The sequence below is a fragment of the Rhinatrema bivittatum genome, chromosome 8, assembly GCF_901001135.1.
Source record: "Rhinatrema bivittatum chromosome 8, aRhiBiv1.1, whole genome shotgun sequence".
Lineage (NCBI taxonomy): Eukaryota > Metazoa > Chordata > Amphibia > Gymnophiona > Rhinatrematidae > Rhinatrema > Rhinatrema bivittatum.
Genome location: NC_042622.1, coordinates 129,525,780 through 129,544,203, shown reverse-complemented (window position 1 = coordinate 129,544,203; position 18,424 = coordinate 129,525,780). Strand labels below are relative to the sequence as shown.

General features: G+C 44.7%; 1 protein-coding gene across 3 annotated transcripts in view; it reads right to left on the bottom strand.

Annotated features, from left to right (window-relative positions):
• AKNA (AT-hook transcription factor) overlaps positions 1-18,424 on the bottom strand; it is a 123,023-nt gene that overhangs the window by 99,175 nt on the left and 5,424 nt on the right. For 2 of the 3 annotated variants that reach the window (XR_003858109.1, XM_029611373.1), the window contains exon 1: positions 6,562-6,981. The exons of the other annotated variant lie outside the window; for it this stretch is intronic. The gene's annotated coding sequence lies outside the window, so the exon portion shown is untranslated. Of the gene's footprint in view, positions 1-6,561; positions 6,982-18,424 lie in introns of those variants that run through there. 3 annotated transcript variants of the gene reach the window in all.

Genomic DNA, 18,424 nt, shown 5'->3' with positions numbered 1-18,424 from the left:
TACACACTCCACTGCCTGTCTCTTCTGCGGAGAGTTGCAGAACATGTCCCAAGGAACACTGCAAAACTCCAGTGCATAGCCATCTCGAATCACCTCCAGAACCCACTGGTCTGACATGATTTCAACCCACCTCCGATAAAAGAGAGACGACCCCCTATCTCCTGTTCCCAGGGAGGGTCAGCACACCTTCATTGGATGGCCACTATTAACGAAGCCACCCCTCTGGCGAAGTGCAGACTAAATCGCAGCCTGCATCTGCCAAAAAGGCGATACAGAGGCATTATGACATCCACCATTTTATTCTCCATTCCCTTCCTAATAATTCCTAACCTTTTGTTTGCTTTTCTGATTGCTGCAGCACACCGAGCTGATGATTTCAATGTATTATCCACTATGATGCCTAGATCTCTTTCCTGGGTGGTAACGCCTAATGTGGAACCTAACATTGTATGGTATGCATGCGTTATTTTTCCCTATATGCAACACCTTGCACTTGTCCACATGAAATTTAATCTGCCATTTGGATGCCCAGTGCAGTTTTAACTTATTGTATCGGTTAGAGTTGACTATTTTCGGGCGGGGGGGGGGGGGGGGAGGCTGGGTTGTTATTTTTTCAAAGCTTGGAACCCAGCTTGGGCATCCAGTTTTCCAGCAACACCCACTTCCTTTGGTTGCCAGTACCTGTGGCAGCACAGCAGTTTCCCAGTTGAAAGGAATGTGCTGCCACAGCTATCGGCAGCCGCAAGAAGTCGGTGATACTGGGTAGCTGGCAGCTCGGAGGTTCACTTTCAGCTCTAAGCCTTGTGAAACAAATAACCCTGAAATTTGTCAGTTATAAGCCTAGTACACATCCAGGCTAGGTGTTGGGACACAGCACTAGCATGATACTTAAGGGGGCTTCAGCAGTAAGAAAGGGATTAAGATTCTTGTTATCCTCTCCTCCCTGCCCTTCCCCCAACTAATCCTAACCAACCTCTAAAAAGCACATATTCTACAGGTCACCGAAATGAGGCAGAGGCAGGATCAATGCTTAGCAATTCAAGAAGCTGTTACAGGATGAGGGGGATGGGGGGGGGGGGGGGCGGATGAAGGAGATGGTGATCTCAAGGGAATTGTAGGTGTCAAAATGGAGGTTCTTTCTCCTGGAGATTTTCCTGCCAGTCCCACTGACCATCAGCACTCGCCTCTGGCCATGCTGGATAGGCGGGGCAGTAATGTTATGCTGTTTATTTCCCCTAGCAGTGGCCTATTCGGCTGAGTCGGCTCCTTCTCTGCCTCCCTCCCATTGTTCCAAGGCACACACACAGGACTGTGTTACATGCAATGACATCAGCGCGGGCAAGAAGCCCCAGTGGTAAGATTAACATCCTGTCACCATGGAGACTGAACCTCCAAAGTATTGGGTTTAGTCAGCAGTATTAGGTGCAGGAGCACAGTTTTGAAGGGATCCCCTCAGCAGCGACAGGGGAAGTATCTGGAACAGGGGGTGCTCTCAGCAGATACAGGAGCAGTCTGTAGGCCAGGGTTAGGCAACTCCTGCCCTCAAGTGTATATTCATTGGGGATATCCTGAGTACCAGACCTGTCTGCGGCAAATTGACTACCCATGTGCTAGGGTATTCTTGGGGGGCAATGAGCGCAGGAACACTGTCTCCAGGACACTCAGGCTAGGCCAACAATTTAACAGCATTGCTGTGTGTTGCCATGCAAGAGATGTGGATTCAGATACAGAGTCCTACTTCTCTTCTGTGCACCAGCCAGGGCTAAAAATGCTGCAGATGCAACGCTCACAGCCCAAAATTGACCAGATTTAGGGTGCATACATACCAGATGCTGGAGGAAGCTGTATTCTTTAGTGCCTGCCTGAAAACCATCACTTCAACAGCTGGGCTAGACCAGAGGTTGGGTGTCAAAATGCTACTTTCCCCGGGATTCATCATTCCACTATAAATATTATAGCAGAATGATGGTCCGAAGGGAAAAAAGGGGTGGGGAGAAAGTATGCAGCCGGCCGCATCGTGGTGGTGCGTTTTGGCCACAGGTGCGGCCGGACTGCACACTTTCGCCCCCATAGCGCCATGGGAAAAGGTTATTTCCCACGGTACCGCCAGCGATAATGTGGAAAACATTAATCACCCGCAGCAATGCCAGGCCATAAACCCGCTCACACTCCTCCCCTCCCCCCCCCCCCCCCCCCGATTTAAATTGTACCGCCAGGTTCTGTCCGGTATCATGTGCGTTAGGGCCTTATTAGGCACATGGTAACAGCACATCGCAGTTTAAAGAATGACCCTGTTTGTTAGCTACTAGGTGAATTTTCAAAGGAGTTACTCATGTTAATGTAAATACAATCTTAGCAATTTTCAGAAGCCATTTACCCGCATTATGTGCTTAATGCAGATAAATTCCTATGGACAATTCAATAGCATATATTGTAACAATTTTCAAAAGCCCATTTACACGTGTAACGAGCATTCACCCATGTGAAACCTAGTTTTAAGAGTGCAAAGCGTGAGACCTGAAAGACTTAGGGCCATAATAGTGATCCAGCATTAAAAGTACATCACTTGTCCTATTAGATGCAAAAGGGTGATCGTTCTCTAAGCAGCTCATTTACCCACCCACATGCCAGCAACCAACACAGGCCTACCAGCTTCAGCATCCACTACCAGGCTGGAACCATAGCAACCAGAACTGCTGCTGCCCTGGCTCAATGGCTGCAGCTTGGAGCTGACGGGTTCCGCTCTCTTTAGAATGCGGAGTGATGGATGGGGGGAGTGAAACAGAATGACTCAGAATAGCTGGCCACCAGTTTATGGCCTTGTAGCTTTCAGAGGGCTTAGCGGCATATTAAAAAAAAAAAAAAAAAAAGAAAGCCTAACCTCAGAAGGCCAGCTCAGCCCTAAATAAACATTTATACCCACTTTTCATTAGTTTATGGATTTGCTGAGGGAGGGAGGAGGGAAGGAGGGCTGAAGTAGTTCAAACAGTTCTAAACTGTAAATGGGGACATTCTGGTGGATGGGGAGGGGGGAGATAGCCCCTTTCTATATTCCCTCAACATGTATGTAAACTTCCCAGCTAGCCACAACAGAAGGCATTGTCTTCCTTCCCATGACATCTATAGGCAAGCTATCCCCAAAACAAGTCTCTCAATAGGGCCAGGTATTAAGAGTGTATGGGTCTGATCAGTTCTGGGCACTGTGCTCAACATCACAGCAGACAAAACCAGAGGCAAATGTTATAGAAATAGAATGAATGGCAGGAAGGAGACAAGAGAAGAAGGAAGATGAGGAAAGTTTGGGAAAAGAGCTATGGAGTGCAGAGATGTGAATTGGTTATTTACACTTTCAAATAATAGAAGGACTAGGGGGCATTCCATGAAGTTAGCAAGTAGCACATTTAAGACTAATCGGAGAAAATTATTTTTCCCTCAACGCACAATAAAGCTCTGGAATGTTTTCCCAGAGGATGTGGTTAGTGCAGTTAGTGTAGCTGGGTTTAAAAAAGGTTTGGATAAGTTCTTGGAGGAGAAGTCCATTAACTGCTATTAATCAAGTTTACTTAGGGAATAGCCACTGCTTTTAATTCCATCAGCAGCATGGGACCTTCTTAGTGTTTGGGTAATTGCCAGGTTCTTGTGGCCTGGTTTGGCCTCTGTTGGAAACAGGATGCTGGGCTTGATGGACCCTTGGTCTGACCCAGCATGGCAATTTCTTATGTTCTTATGGAGAGTAGTTGGACATCAGGCTGATCACGAGGTCTGGGAATACTGGTGGTATCCGACACAGAGAGCAGAGCAGCGATTGGCGAACTATGGAAGTATCCAATGTTTCTTTCAGCGACAGGCACTTTCTCCCGATACTTACATATATGTCTTGACAATAAAAATGTCAGTGTGCCATGTGTACCAAATACAGAGGACCAAGCAGGCCTGAATTCTTAGGGGTGGACAACTGCAGTCCTTTAGCACTACAAACTAGTCTAGTTTTCAGGGTATCCACAAATGAATATTCATTCATTGGAAATATCTGCACACATTTGGTCTGTGACCAGGTTAATTTGTATACTTTGCATATGCTATATAGCAGACCTGTTTGCAGCTCAAGAGAAGATGCCTACACCCTTATTGCTGTACACAGAATAGTCAAACAGTAAGCACAAACTACATCAGACACGCTCATGTACAGGTGAACACACATATCAAGTATTTTCATACTCTTTCTACCTCATGTGGACAGCAAGCAGCCCATTTTTCACCCTACTTATGATTTCAATGGTCAACACCTTCCAAGAGAAGGATGTTTTTACTCAAAGAGGTAGAACTAGAAGACTGGGTGAGGTGTAACAACAGTGGGCCAAACTAAAAGGAGCAATTACAAAGGCAACAAATCTATGGTAGAAAAGTAAACAAAAGTAAGAGTAAAAAGAAACCCATCTGGTTCCCTAAGGAGGTGACTGAAAAAAGAAAGGCAAAAAGAACAGCGTTTAAGAAGTATAAATAATCCCAAAAAAGAGGAACACAGGGAAGAATATCTGGTAAAACTGAGGGAGAGAAAGAAAGAAATCAGGAATCAAAAGGTCAAGCATTTTTTCAGATATATCAGAGAAAGAAGGGAGAGCAGAAATGGTATAATGAAACTGAAAGGTGACAAAGATGAATCAAGACGATTCTGTAAGCTCCTCAGGAAAACGAGTGCTATGTGCTGAATGCCCGCTCTCCTAATGCGTGCCCAACCACCTCGCCTAGGTACCTGATCCTGTGTTTAAATGAGGGGTCGTGCTAAAAGGAGGCACTAGGAACGATTACACGCCCCTAGCGCCTCCTTGGCCCAGGAGAGGTGGCTGTCAGTGGGTTCTGAAAACCCATTGACAGACATGGGTTAGGGAAACTGACACCAGTAAAATCGAGCGTCCGTTTTCCTAACCTGACTGGCACTTTTTTTTTTTTTTTTTTTAACATTTTTGGTTCTCTGACTTAATATCGCTAGGATATTAAGTCGGAGGGTATATAGAAAAGCAGAAAATACTGCTTTTCTGTACATGTTTTGGACTTCTCAGAAATTAACGCCTGCCTTTGGGCCCTGAGCGTAAAATGTGCGGATCAGCCACACATTTTTTTTCAGTATCCTGGGCAAATTACTAATAGCCTCAACGTGTATTTGCATGTGATGAGCACTAAGTTTTCAACGTATTAAACCCCTTACTGTATAAGAGGTAGTGAACAGACATCGAAAACATGCATCCAACTGCAGGTGTGCTCAGCCAAGCGCACTTTACAGTATCGGCCTGAATGTGTGGAGAGAGCAAAGAAATGGCAGAAATATTAAACAAATACTTCAGTTTCATGTTCACTAAAGAAGGATGGAGAAGGACCATCGCTGATTGACAAGATGGTAGATAGGGGTGGAGTAGACCAGTGGTCCCCAACCCTGTCCTGGGGGCCCACCAGCCAGTCGGGTTTTCAAGATATCCATAATGAATATGCATGAGAGGAAATTTGCACATTTCCTCTCATGCATATTCATTATGGATATCTTGAAAACCTGACTGGCTGGTGGGCCCCCAGGACAGGGTTGGGGACCACTGGAGTAGACGAAACTCTGATTACAGAACAGAATGTATGGGAAGAACTAGAAAAACCTAAAAGTGGACAAGGCCATGGGGCCGGATGGGATACACCCCAGGATACTGAGGGAGCTCAGATGTGTTGGCAGGTCCACTGAAAGCCATGTTCAATAGATCCCTGGAAACGGGAATGGTAAATCCAGGGGAAGGTAAAACCCAATATGCGCATCGGTAACCAATTCTATGGCAGTGGAAGAAATTCTTTCCTGATCCCAAATATGGCGATTTGACTCAGAATCGCTGGATCAGAACTTTTCCTCTAGCACAGGAGTGGCCAACTCCAGTCCTCGAACCACAAATGGACCAGGTTTTTCAGGATATCCACAATGAATATATGCATGATCAGATTTGCATATACCTCCATTGTATCAAAAGCTTTACTAAAATCCAAGCAAATCTCATCGAGTGCTAGAGGAAAAGTACTGATCCAGTGATTCTGAGCCAAAATCGCCATATTTGGGGTCAGGAAATAATTTCTTCAAGGGCCATAGAATTGGTTACCCATGCACATATTCGTATCCCCTTCCCCTGGATTTACCGTGTACAGAAAGCTGTGTTAAGACTGGACTAAGTGGTGCTCTGGTCTTTCAACCTAACCAACTGCATAACTATGTAGCCAGCACACATATACACTAATTTTGGAATAAACACGCATACTCCACACATACCTGTAGGTTCTAAAGTTTACTCACACAAACAAAGTGTAAACACTATTAGAGAGGGAAATATCGAAAGGTGTTGCTTCTGTTGAGTGGTTCTAAAGTTTATACAGCTGACTTTCTACGTACAGAGCCCGTTTCCAAACCTCGCTCAAATGTAAGGCCTCTGCACCTGAACTCCCACGTCCAAGCAGCCTCGTCATAATTCCTCCTGCTCTAAAAGCCCAACAAAGCGTCCCCGATGGCTTCTCTAAAATCATTCTGCCCGTCCTTACCTGATTAATCACAGATCTCTGCGCTGTTTGAGCAAATCCCCGCGCCGCGATCACAGGCCCCCTCCTATGTCTTAAGATCATTACAATCCAGAGAGCGTGCACAAGTTTTCCAGGCAAGAAGCCAGGGAGTTACTCCGGACCAGAGATGCTGGCAGGGCTGTGCCCGTTTTCTGTGCGTTCTGGTACGTCTCCTCCTTCACCCCCCTTTCTGAGCAGAGGCCTGCTCCTCTCCTCCGCCAGGTCTCCGGAACTTCGCGGGCGGAGAAGCCCTTTGTTGCAGTCCGTCATTCTTTTCTCCTCTGCGACTCTCTTTCTTGCCCCGTCATCTCTTGGCTGCCCTTAAACAGTGATCTGTCTGAAAGAGGCAGAACCTCTGCAGGCTGTTTCCTTCACCCCCTCATTCTGAGGCAGAAGCAGGAAGAACAAATGTGAATTTCCTCTGGCTTTTAAAGCGTGTAAACTTGCTTTTTTTTTTTTTTTTAACCCTGCGGAGGCCTCCAAATGCCTACAGCTGGTCCTCCTCCCTCTGAGGGCGCCTCTCTCACGGCTCTGCCCGCACACAGTCCACCCATACATACAGAACTGCCTTTTCTGCTCCCCCTGGATCGTGCCTGTCAGTGCGCTTCTCTTTTGCTCCTTTTTAAAACTTTAATTTTAACAAATACAAAAATCTGAACCTCAACACTGAGCCCCTTTTCCTCTGTGCGTCTCTGACCGAGGTCTCGTTTTTTAACTCAAAGCCTATTTGTTTTTATCCGTGAGTCTTGTCTGTCTGTCTTGACTAGATTGTGAGTGGGAACCGTTTCTTATGTCTCTCTCTCTATATAGTGTTGAACATGCCTGGAAACTTTACACAAAATGATTAATAATATAACACATTATTATTATAACACTGCTCTGACCATAAAACCGGAAAGGACAACGGCGCTTTGGGTCATAATTTCTTCTCTCTCCTGCGAGATACCGGCGGGGCATGTTCTACTCAAGTTTCTTTTATACTAAAGTAATGTCATCTACCCAGTCAGGTTTTCAGGATATCCACTATGAATATGCATAAGATAGATTTGCTTGCACTGCTTCCATTGTATGCAGATCTCCCTCATGTATATTCATTGTGGTTATCATGAAAACTGGATGGGTGTGTCCCCAAGGACTGGATTGAGAACCCCTGTCCTAGCAGACTAATAGGAGGCACTAGCATCCCTGTGCATGTTTCACTATGTGCTTCCTTTGGGGGATGGGTAGGGAGTTTGATCTGTTTTATGCTGTATGCCAATCAATAATTAAAAACAAATCATAAATAAAATAAATAACCTGAATTTTTTTTTTAATTTATACATCCAGCAAATCTTTTCAGCATGAGGAAACAAATTCTAGTGAAATTCCATGCATTAATTTAGATTCAGGCCGATACAGTACAGTGCGCTCCGGTGGAGCGCAATGTTAACCCGCATTTGGACATGCGTTTTCGACACGCTAGCTTTACCCATTATTCAGTAAGGGGTAAAAGCGCGTCGAAAACGCGCGTCCAACCCCCCCGAAACTAATAGCGCCCGCAACATGCAAATGCATGTTGATGGCCCTATTAGTTATTCCCGCGCACATTTTACTTTCAGAAAACGCCTGCCCAAAGGCTGGCGTTAATTTCTGCCAGCGCCGGGGAAGTGTACAGAAAAGCAGAAAAAACTGCTTTTCTGTACACCCTCCGACTTAATATAGCGATATTAAGTCGGAGGCCACAAAAGTAAAAAAAAATTAAAAATCGGCCCGCGGGTCGGAAGACGGACGCTCAATTATGCTGGCGTCTGTTTTCCGAGCCCGTGGCTGTCAGCGGGTTTGAGAACAGACGCCAGCAAAATTGAGCATTGGCTGTCAAACCCGCTGACAGCCGCCGCTCCTTTTACCGCGGGCCCTAATTTGCATAGGCCACCCTCCTGAATCGCACGCCAAGGAGAGTGGCCTGGGCGCACGCCAGCTCTCCCGTGCGTTTTTCTGTATCGGCCTGATTGTAATGTAGGGAAATATTGAATTAATTTAAAATAATCTAATGTATCTGGATGACAGTACTATTAGCAAGCTGCTACTATAACATAACAGTTTGAGAGATTTTCCTTGTAGCAGATAGCTAGACAGTCTGGTCATAAACTTCCAACTTCTCTAAGAACAGCAGAACTGGCTCAGCTTGGCTCTGAAGAAATGGAGCAGCTTCTAAGCACATGTGGAATGGGGGGGGAGGAGCAGAGATTCCACATGACCCAATTCAAGAAGGGAAGCTGGGGTTTTTTTTTTAATGTGGACCTCAATGCATTGTGAAATGTGTAGTCCTTGATTCTATCATTTGAAATCAGCACTGCATGTGTAATGAGAACTCAAAACCAGGACTAGCTTAGCTTGGCTCTTAAGATCAGCAGCAAGTTTCGTTATGCTGGGAGGTGGGGTGTGGGGAAAAAGGGAGAGCAGAGCCACTAAGTGATCCAGTTCAAGGAGAGAAGCTACTGGCCTGGCCTTTAAAAGATGCTAGCTTCAATGAACCACAAGTGGTCTAGTTTTTAAAGGTATATCTCATTGCATTGTGGGATTTGTAGTCCCTGCTTCTATCATTTGAAATCAGTATTGCAGAAGCCAGATTGCATCAGGCTAGGACTGTCAGAAATCCAGGACTGGCCTAAAATATACCCCCTTAAACTGGGTCTTCTTGAAGCTCTGAGAGAGGGAGGGATGTTATTTTTTCCTTTGGAAGACTTTCTGGTTCTGGGTATTTATTATTCAGCCCAGAGCACTTATCAGCTCATTTCCTTGTGAGAGGGAATATAGAAGGAAAAGATATTTTTAAAAAGCACCAACCTGCAGGGTATGTGATTTGTATTTGAAGAGCAGGAACCACAAGAATAAGGAGAGAGGCCAATTTCTCAAAAGCTTCTCCCCCCCCCCCCCCCCTCTCCCCACACGTGCATGGAGTGGATAAAAATCATAAAACAAAAGTAAAAAGTGTATTTTGGCAAAGCATTTTGCTATGGTCGGTCCCTCTTTTCTAGAAAATTATCCATCACAAAAGACTGTGCTTTGAATAATTCTGATGGAAGGACAAGAGAGTGTTAAAAACTATCAAGCCTATGCCAGGCGATGCACCCAGCACAGCTGGCAGAACAATGGGTGCGTAATGCCAGGGCACAAACACTTAGAAGCACAAGCAGGATAATTATGCCGTGAGAAAAGATACCCACAGAGCACAAAAGCTAAATCACAGAAGTGGATGATGCCCTCGAAATGGCCAGGTCTCCGCACAAGGATTATTAGGAAGTCACAGGGTCAACAGACACTGAATGGCTAATCAGTGCCACTACTGCAGAGCATCAGCATAGATAGATAGCATCTTGTACATGGATGAGCAGGGGTCACAGCAAGAGCTGAGAAGTACTAGCCTAGCCTTTTATCTATTCATGTGGAGAAAATGAAAGTAGCGTTACACTTTAATGGAGAAGAATAAGCTAACTGGCAGAATAGGAATATACCCCTCCCCCTCTCAAAAAAAAACAAAACAAAAAACTAAGGGGAAACAAACCAGGTCCACAAATGGATTTGGAGCATTTTCAATGTTTTACCATCTTGAAAATGATCCAATCCACATCAAGATCAAATCACCTTCAGTTGAGTGAGTCACCAGTAGAAAATGTGCACAGAAAAAAAATGTCATTTTGTTTTGGGTTTTATTGCCAGGATATCATTTTATTTAATGTTTATTTGCTTTCTATGGATTACAGAAACAAAATACAAATTTAAAAAAACAACAAAAAAGGGACCTCCCCAGGCTCCCCTGTGACTTCTCTCCCCCCCTTCCCAAAAATTGCCAGGGCCAGGAACTCCCCAGACCCCACTTTCCTTGTCCGTGGGGGGGGGGGGGGGTTCTGACAACACAACTGGCCCGAGATTCTGTCCCATTGCCGAGACCTCAGCTTTGGCCCAGACCTAGACCCAGACCCGATGCCGGGACCGGCCAGAGGTTGGGTCCGATTGCAGAGGCCTAGACCCAGACCCGATGCCGGGACCGGCCAGAGGTTGGGTCCGATTGCAGAGGCCTAGACCCAGACCCCGATGCCGGGACCGGCCAGAGGTTGGGTCCGATTGCAGAGGCCTAGACCCAGACCCGATGCCGGGACCGGCCAGAGGTTGGGTCCGATTGCAGAGGCCTAGACCCAGACCAGAGCCCGTGTCCCATCACTGAGGTCAAGGCCTAGGCCCAGGCCTCAATGGTGGGTGGGCCCTGTGGGTGGGCTCCTGTGGGGTGGGCCCCACAGGAGCCCAGCACCAGAACCGGGCCTGGCACTTGGTTCCTATCGCCGACACCAAGGCCAGGCCCAGACACTGGATCCTGTCGCTGAGGCCTCAGCCTAGGCCCAAGCTCAGGCCCAATGCTGATACCCTGTCCGGAGGCCAGGTCCTGTTTCCCAGGCCTTGGTCTAGGCCCAGTCCCAGGCCTCTTGAAATGATGTCCTCTGGACAGGGTAAGCGGGAGCCCAGGAAGTTCCTGTCAGTTTATGAGGGGGTGGCTTGAGGGGTTTTCCCCCCCTTTTTTTCCCCAAAACAAAATTAAAAAACCAAAACACTGATATCTCATTGGGTTTTTTTGTTTCATTTTGAAACATTATAAAATGAAATAGGAAGTGTCATTTCATTTCCTATGTTGTTTCAAACAAATGCACGTCCCTAGGGGATTCTCTGATGTGCGGAGCAGAGTGATGCCTCATCAATCAAAGAAATGCTAAGAAAGTCCTCAGTAAATCTTACCCTGCTGATGTCCAGCCCCCCAGTCGAGAACTATTACTGCAATGACTGGGCTAAGGGAGTCGGGAGGGGATAAAGAATAGGGGAAAAATCCCCTGGTAGTTGTGAATGATGACCCATGGTGCTGTAGTTCAAGAGGCACTGGTTCTGACTGAGCTGTATATCAAAGGAGCAGGAGGAAACTGCCAGGCCAAAACAACCCTCCTTCCCATGTTGTTGCTTTAGGCCTAAATATACATGCAGGGATTTCCTTCTTTACCACTGAAATGCAGCTTTGAAGATAGGTGTCTGGCACAAATGGCAGAGCAAATGCCAGTCCTGTGCTCTGTGTGTAAGCGAAAACGATAAAATACATGCAGCAAGTGTCTGTACCCTGTATACATTACTGCTAAGATTTTTGGTTTCTAAACTCTTTCCACCTCTTTCCCTGTGATTCCCCTGGACCCAAAACAAACCCAAGTGTCCTCAGAAAGGGCAGGAGCTGCTTGTTTCAGGCAACAAATATGGTGCCGTATCTAACCAGTTAGGTTCAGCAGCTCTGTGCAACACAGAGCTCTAACAGCTGTACTAACCCAGGACAGAACTGAAGACTTTGCAGGTTTTGATATCTGCAAAGACTGCAGTCCCGTCCTGGGTTGGTACAGCACTGGGTTGGTACAGGAGCTATGTCAGTCCTCCAATTTCCTCTTCTGACCTTTTAGTTTTCAAACCTATTGCTGCATCCAAAGAGGCAGTGGCTCATTGCCTTCTGGTCCGCACAGGTCCTTTCTTCCAATGGGACAGTTAGGACCCAGAAGGAAAGCATACACACGTTAAAGAGAAGAAATTAACACTGCACAGTAGAGATCTGCAGGAGATAAGTAATGAGTGGATGCTGGCAAATTTGCAAAAGTTCATTATTGTGGGTATCAAAAGTATGGTAAACAAGGGAATCCGGAGAAAGGTGTCAAAGCAAGGCCTCATCAGAAGTGAGAACTGAAGATGATTAAAGTTACCTTAATGAGTCATACACCAAATGCCCTGGCTCAGTTTGTTATTTTTAGAATCTCTAGTATGGACAATAAGTGGACCTTCAGTAGAAGAAGCCCAACTATGGCCTCAGTATAGCACATGAGCAGGGGTGGATTGCAGGAAAATATCAGCCCGGGGGAGATTTTTCAAATCCGGCCCACAGGATATCTGTGACTCACCCGTACACTTTCTGTGCAGCACATGCTTCAACAGCTCCCAAAACCACACATCTTACCTAAAGAGGTACATCATGTGACCTGGAGCCTGGCAGAATTGAGACAAAAAATCTCCAACAAATTTCATATTTTTCCTAAACAACTAACAGCACACCTTAGACCAGGGAGAGCAAAATTAGCTGCAATCCCCCTTTCATCCATATATATATATATATATATATATATATATATATATATATATATATATATATATATATCCTGGTCTGGTGTTAAAGTTGCTTGCCAACAATCAAATGTTGAACCAGTTGCAAGTAATGAGTCAACCACACTGCCAACCAGTGGCTCAGACACACATACATTTACTGTTGTGCTTCTGCTCATGTGCTCACTCAGCAAGTGCATTCCTGCCCCAGCACTGCCACATCATATGTAAAAATTCTTACTTGTTGCCAGCCTTTCCTCAGCCTCCTCTCTCTTTCCCAGTCTCTCTTCTCAGCACCCTCTCTCTCCCAGAGACTCACTGATTCCATAGCCAGCTGCTCCCATCAAAGCCCACCTCTGTTAGAAGATATACCAACACCAACGCTGCACAGGCACTTCTTTCTGGCTCACCCTTCCCTTACTATGCCAGTAGCTTGCTTCCACTTCTCAGGGCCACTCCTCAGCACATTCATAGACCGTGTGCCACACAGAATGCTGCTTTTATAATCCCGTAGGCTCTGCTCTGCCAACTAATTCCAGGGAAGGGGGAACCAGAAGTGATCCATGCTGCCAGCTTCCTCCAAGGCTTAAGAAAAAGAAAATAAAATATAATCCTGGCCAAGAGAGAGGCTGGGGAGAGCTCCAGATGGAATCCTGCTTTCCCATATCGAGCCAGTGCAGCCAGAGCTAGACTAGTGTAAGAGTATTGGGCAACCTAGGCAAACCTTACAGACTTGCACCACATACTCACACACCCAGCCCCAAACTCTCCACACACAGTTAAAAATGATGCATTTATATTAAAGTTTACATGTATATTATATTTACATGCACTGCTGTGGCACCAACCAGAAAACCCTGCAAAAAAGGAAACAAGGCAACTGGAACTCATATGATATTAGACCTTTTGTAATAGGTGTTGGGTGTAGGTTTGGCTCTTAGAAAGCCATGAGTTAACTAAATTACAAAATAGTAAACCTCCCAAACCAAAACATCACTAATTGCCAGCACTCAAACAGTAACAACCCTACCTATGAAAAGGCAAAACTGCAAAACCCCAAAACTCCAAATCACCTCCTATTAGGAAAACAGAGCAAGCCAGGCTTCTAAAGATCCCTACAAAGAAACTACACACAAACAAAATACCTCACCTCAATCACACGTGCAGAACATAAAACAGACTCATCAAATGCAGAATAAAGAGACCATAAGGAATAAAAAGAAATGTGTAGATAAAAACTAAACTGGAAAATATATCAAGCCAGATTTTGTATGCAGTGCAACAATAGAAAAACAAACATTATTACTACTCATAGAATTTCGAATAAAAACTAAGAAATATAAAACATAATAGTAAAACCAAATCAATGAATACTAATAAAAAGAACAAATATTTCAAACATTACTATTTTAAAAATTTCCTAAACACCAATAAAATATTTTGAAAGAGTAGATAAAAAAAAAAAAAATTATTGGGTGTTATTTGATGTATCAGAAAAAAAAATGCTGCTTTCCATACCCAGGAACTTTTGATTTCCAGTCATCCTGAGACTGAAGAATGGTGTAAACACACAAGCTGCCTCTCACCCAGGCACACTCTGCCTCTCACATACACACAGCACCCAGGCACAAACTGCCTCTCAGTCACACACACAGGCACAAGCTGCTTTCCACACACACACACACACACACACACACATCCTACTTCTCACACACATATACCCACAAGCTGCAACTCACACACACCCAAGCTGTCTCTCTCACGTGAAACCTCTTCTCATTCTTTGGCCCAGTAGGCCTGGGCTCCAGCAGCAATCCGCAGTCACTCTCCATTCTTCAGCCGCCACTGGCCTGGTCTCCAGCAGCGGCCTGCAGCATATCTGCACTCTTCAGCCGCCACCGGCCTGGGTTCCGGTGGCGGTAGCTTGTAGAATCTCTCCAGCCGCCGCTGCCACCACTGGCCTGGGCTCCAGCAGCAGCCCGCAGTACCGTCTCCTTTAGGCTCTTCTCTCTGCACACCAGAGCGCGGGCACATTGCATAGCAGAGGAAATACTGGTGTCAAAGCCAATCCGCTCCTGCCCATAAATGAATCATCACTGCAGATAGTAGGAGAAGCAGGGGCCTGCAGTTGTAAAGTGGTAGGAGGAGCCCAGCCACAACGCTTGGAGCACCATCTGGTTGGCAGCAGAGGGCCAGGGTGAGATCACTGTCTGCATCACCCCCCCCCCTCCCCCCTCCCCATCCCTTACATTACAGTGCAGCCTGGCCTGGGCCTTGCTTAATTGGAAGATACGCTACAGAAAGAGAGACCTGATCTTGGTGCAGCAGTAAGTAGAGAATGCTGCTGTTTTCTTATTTATTTATCCGTTTTGGGACATTTGTCCAATTAAAAGCTTCATGCAACTTACAAAATTTGCCTATAAAAAAACATACATAACCATCACCAATGGAAAATAACATACATCAAACAGAAAGACAATCAATATAAAATTCACAAGCATAAAAACAAATTGTGCTGCTATCAGAGACAAGAAGGAGCAACTTGTGTTTTGAGGAGAACAAAGGACCCAGCCCATTAAGTGGGGGATTTGTTTGCTGTTCTAATAAGCAGGGTACAAATAAGATCATTAGCAGTGACTGGCCAGTAATGCTTTTACAGACAACTATAAATATAGGTACATTTGGATTGTGACCTCTCTACTCCTTCCTCCAGGAAGAAGAAAATCTTGGTGCCAGCTCATGCATCTGATAAAATCCATTGCTCAAATGTTTGTCTCCTGTCTTTATTCTACTGATGCCCAGGCCAGGATCAAGCCCTACATCTCTGTGAGCCTGAGAGGGAGAAGCATGAATATCTTCAGGGGTCTATTTATTTATTTAGGCGTTTTATATACCGTCGCTCCAACGAAGATCACAACGGTTTACAAGATCCGCACACATATTCATGGTCAATGACCACATACTGTGTGTTAGCATTCAACTTCTAGTTCGAGACCCAACTGTATACATTTTCCGGTTCATAGTCATAAATATTCTAGGAAATTACACTAGCTACTATATATTCTAGTTCATATCTGTGCGTTTTCATGATCGATTTCACAGGAATACAGGTTCTAATCCTACATCACATCATTCATTACTTATTCCTCCTTCCCTTAATATCAGTATGCATAACATCATGCATTTCTTATTGCTCGCTCAATCTATGGCTCTGATGTAGTTGTTATAAGATTATTGGTCTCGTATGTTAAATCGTATGCTTTTCTAAAGAGCCATGTTTTCAGTTCACGCTTGAAATTCTTTCTGTTATCTGGCGTATTGACTCTGGAAGAGAGTTCCACAACTTGGGGCCCACTATGGAGAACATTTGGTCTCTTATTTGAGTTAGGTGTGTGTTCTGAGTTGAAGATACCATAAGCAGTTCTTTGTTTTGTGATCTTAGGGCTCTCTGTGGTGTGTAGAGTTGAATTTTCACTCCTAATAAGCATGGGTTAATGTGATTATACTGAATATTAGAGATAAAACTTTATGGTGAATTCTGGATTGTACAGGAAGCTAGTGCAGTGCAATCAGTGAGGGGGTGATGTGCTCGAATTTCCTTGCTTCTAGTAAGAGTCTTGCAGAGGCATTTTGAAGTAGCTGAGTGGTTTTAGTAGACTTGATAGAAGGCCTGGTAAGAGAGAGTTGCAGTAGTCTGATTTAGAATATATTAATATTTGTAAGACAGTACAGAAGTCATGAATAGTTATAACAAGGGTTTCAATCGATGTAATATTCTGAGCTTGGAGTACCCTGTTTTGATTAATTTGCTTATGCTTTTTCATAGTGAAGTTCTGGTCGATCTGAATTCCCAGGTCTCGTACTTGATCTGAGGGATTAATATTAGTGATTCCCAGGTCTAGGGTTGGTGGTTTGATTATCATGTTGACTTTCCTTAACCAAACTATTTCAATTTTTTGGGGGTTTAGAGTTAGTTTCAGTTGAGAAAGTTTTTGTGTGTCCTTCATGTATGTTGACAAAGACGACACAGTTTTTGGGAATGTTTTGTCAAATGGGTTATAAAATTGTATTTCATCTGCATATAGGAAGAAGTTAATTCCTAGATTTGCCAGTAATGAACATATAGGTAGCAGATATATGTTGAATAGTGTGGTCAAGAGTGCTGACCCTTGGAGGACACCTGTATTGATAGGGAAGGTGTCTGAAATTTGATTACCCACTTTTACTTGGAATGTCCTTTCTTTTAGGAAGGATGAGAACCATTTGTTAACATTTCCATCTATTCCAATTTCTCTTAGCTGGTGGCATAGAAGTGTATGGTCAACTGTGTCGAATGCTACCATTAAATCAATTAGAACCAGGATATATGATTCATTGTCCGATAATCTCCTGGCTCCGGGTCCCCATGACTCCCCCTCCCCCACACACTTTCTTTCTCTTTCAAAAGGGGAAGTACAAGGCAGTGAGGAGGATCAGGAGGAGCAAAGAGGTGAGTGATGTTGGAGAGGGGAGGGCCGGAAGTAGAAAAAGAGAGAGAAGAGCCTTAAGAAGGGGAAATAGAGGAGAGGGAGCCTTAAGATGGGGAGACTAAAAGAGGAGGAAGGAGCAATCTGGAGAGGTGGATGAGGAACTTGGTCAATGGGCAATGAGTAAGGTGGAAACTAAAGGGGGATGTAAGTCAGAAGAAAGGTGAAAACAGATGAAAGCAAAAGCATGCGAAACACAAAGGCACTGATGGCCAGACTGTATGTATGCGTTTGAGGGAGAGAGGTTTTGGCTGGATTGCATATATTGTGGTTCTAAGTGTGTCAGAGAGAGAGAGAGAGAGAGAGAGAGAGATTGTGGCTGGGTGTGTGCTGTCCATAAGATAGAGAGCATGAGAACTCTGTATGTTTATGTAAGGAATGACATGTGTCTATGTATATAATATCATATGCATGTATTCATTACCCTATCCCCCTCCTCTATCCCTATGGAATGCCGCTCAAATTTCCAATAAGCTTGCTTACATTCATGACTTCTTTCTCTCTCATACTCTTCATCTGCTCATCTTGACTGAGACTTGACGTTCCCCAAAGGACTTTTCTGCAGTTGCTGCTGTCATGGAGGTTATTTTTTCTCATATGCACCTTGCCCAGTAGGCCATGATGGTGGTGTTAGACTGCTACTCTCCCCCTTCTGTAGGTTTCAGTCCCTTCTTCCTCCTCAAGCCCATTGTTCCTTTGAGGCCCACTCCATTCGCCCATTCACCCCACTACGACTCCAGGTAGCTACCATTTATTGACTCCCTTCTTAAGTCCTCCTCCTCCTTTCTTTTTCAACTTTATATATATTGAATTTAAATTTTCATAACAAAGCACACACTTGTAAAAGAAAAACAATAGGAACAAAATATTTAGGTAATCGAAACTCATCCATTAGCCCACAAGCTCAGGGGGAGGAGACTTATATTAAGAGGAAATGGTAACTCACGTCATTTACAATTAAATTGATGGTACATTAGACAAGATAGTCGGTATCAACAATTTTTTTAAGTCAATGAAAGTTTTTAACTATTCTGGAACAAAAAATACAAACAATCCTGTTGTATTTTACAATGCGTTTGCCAGGATATTTCAGAAAGAAGGTCGCCCCTATAGCAAGTGTTTTCCGGCATAAAGCCAGGAACCCTTTCCTTCTTTCCTGCATAGCT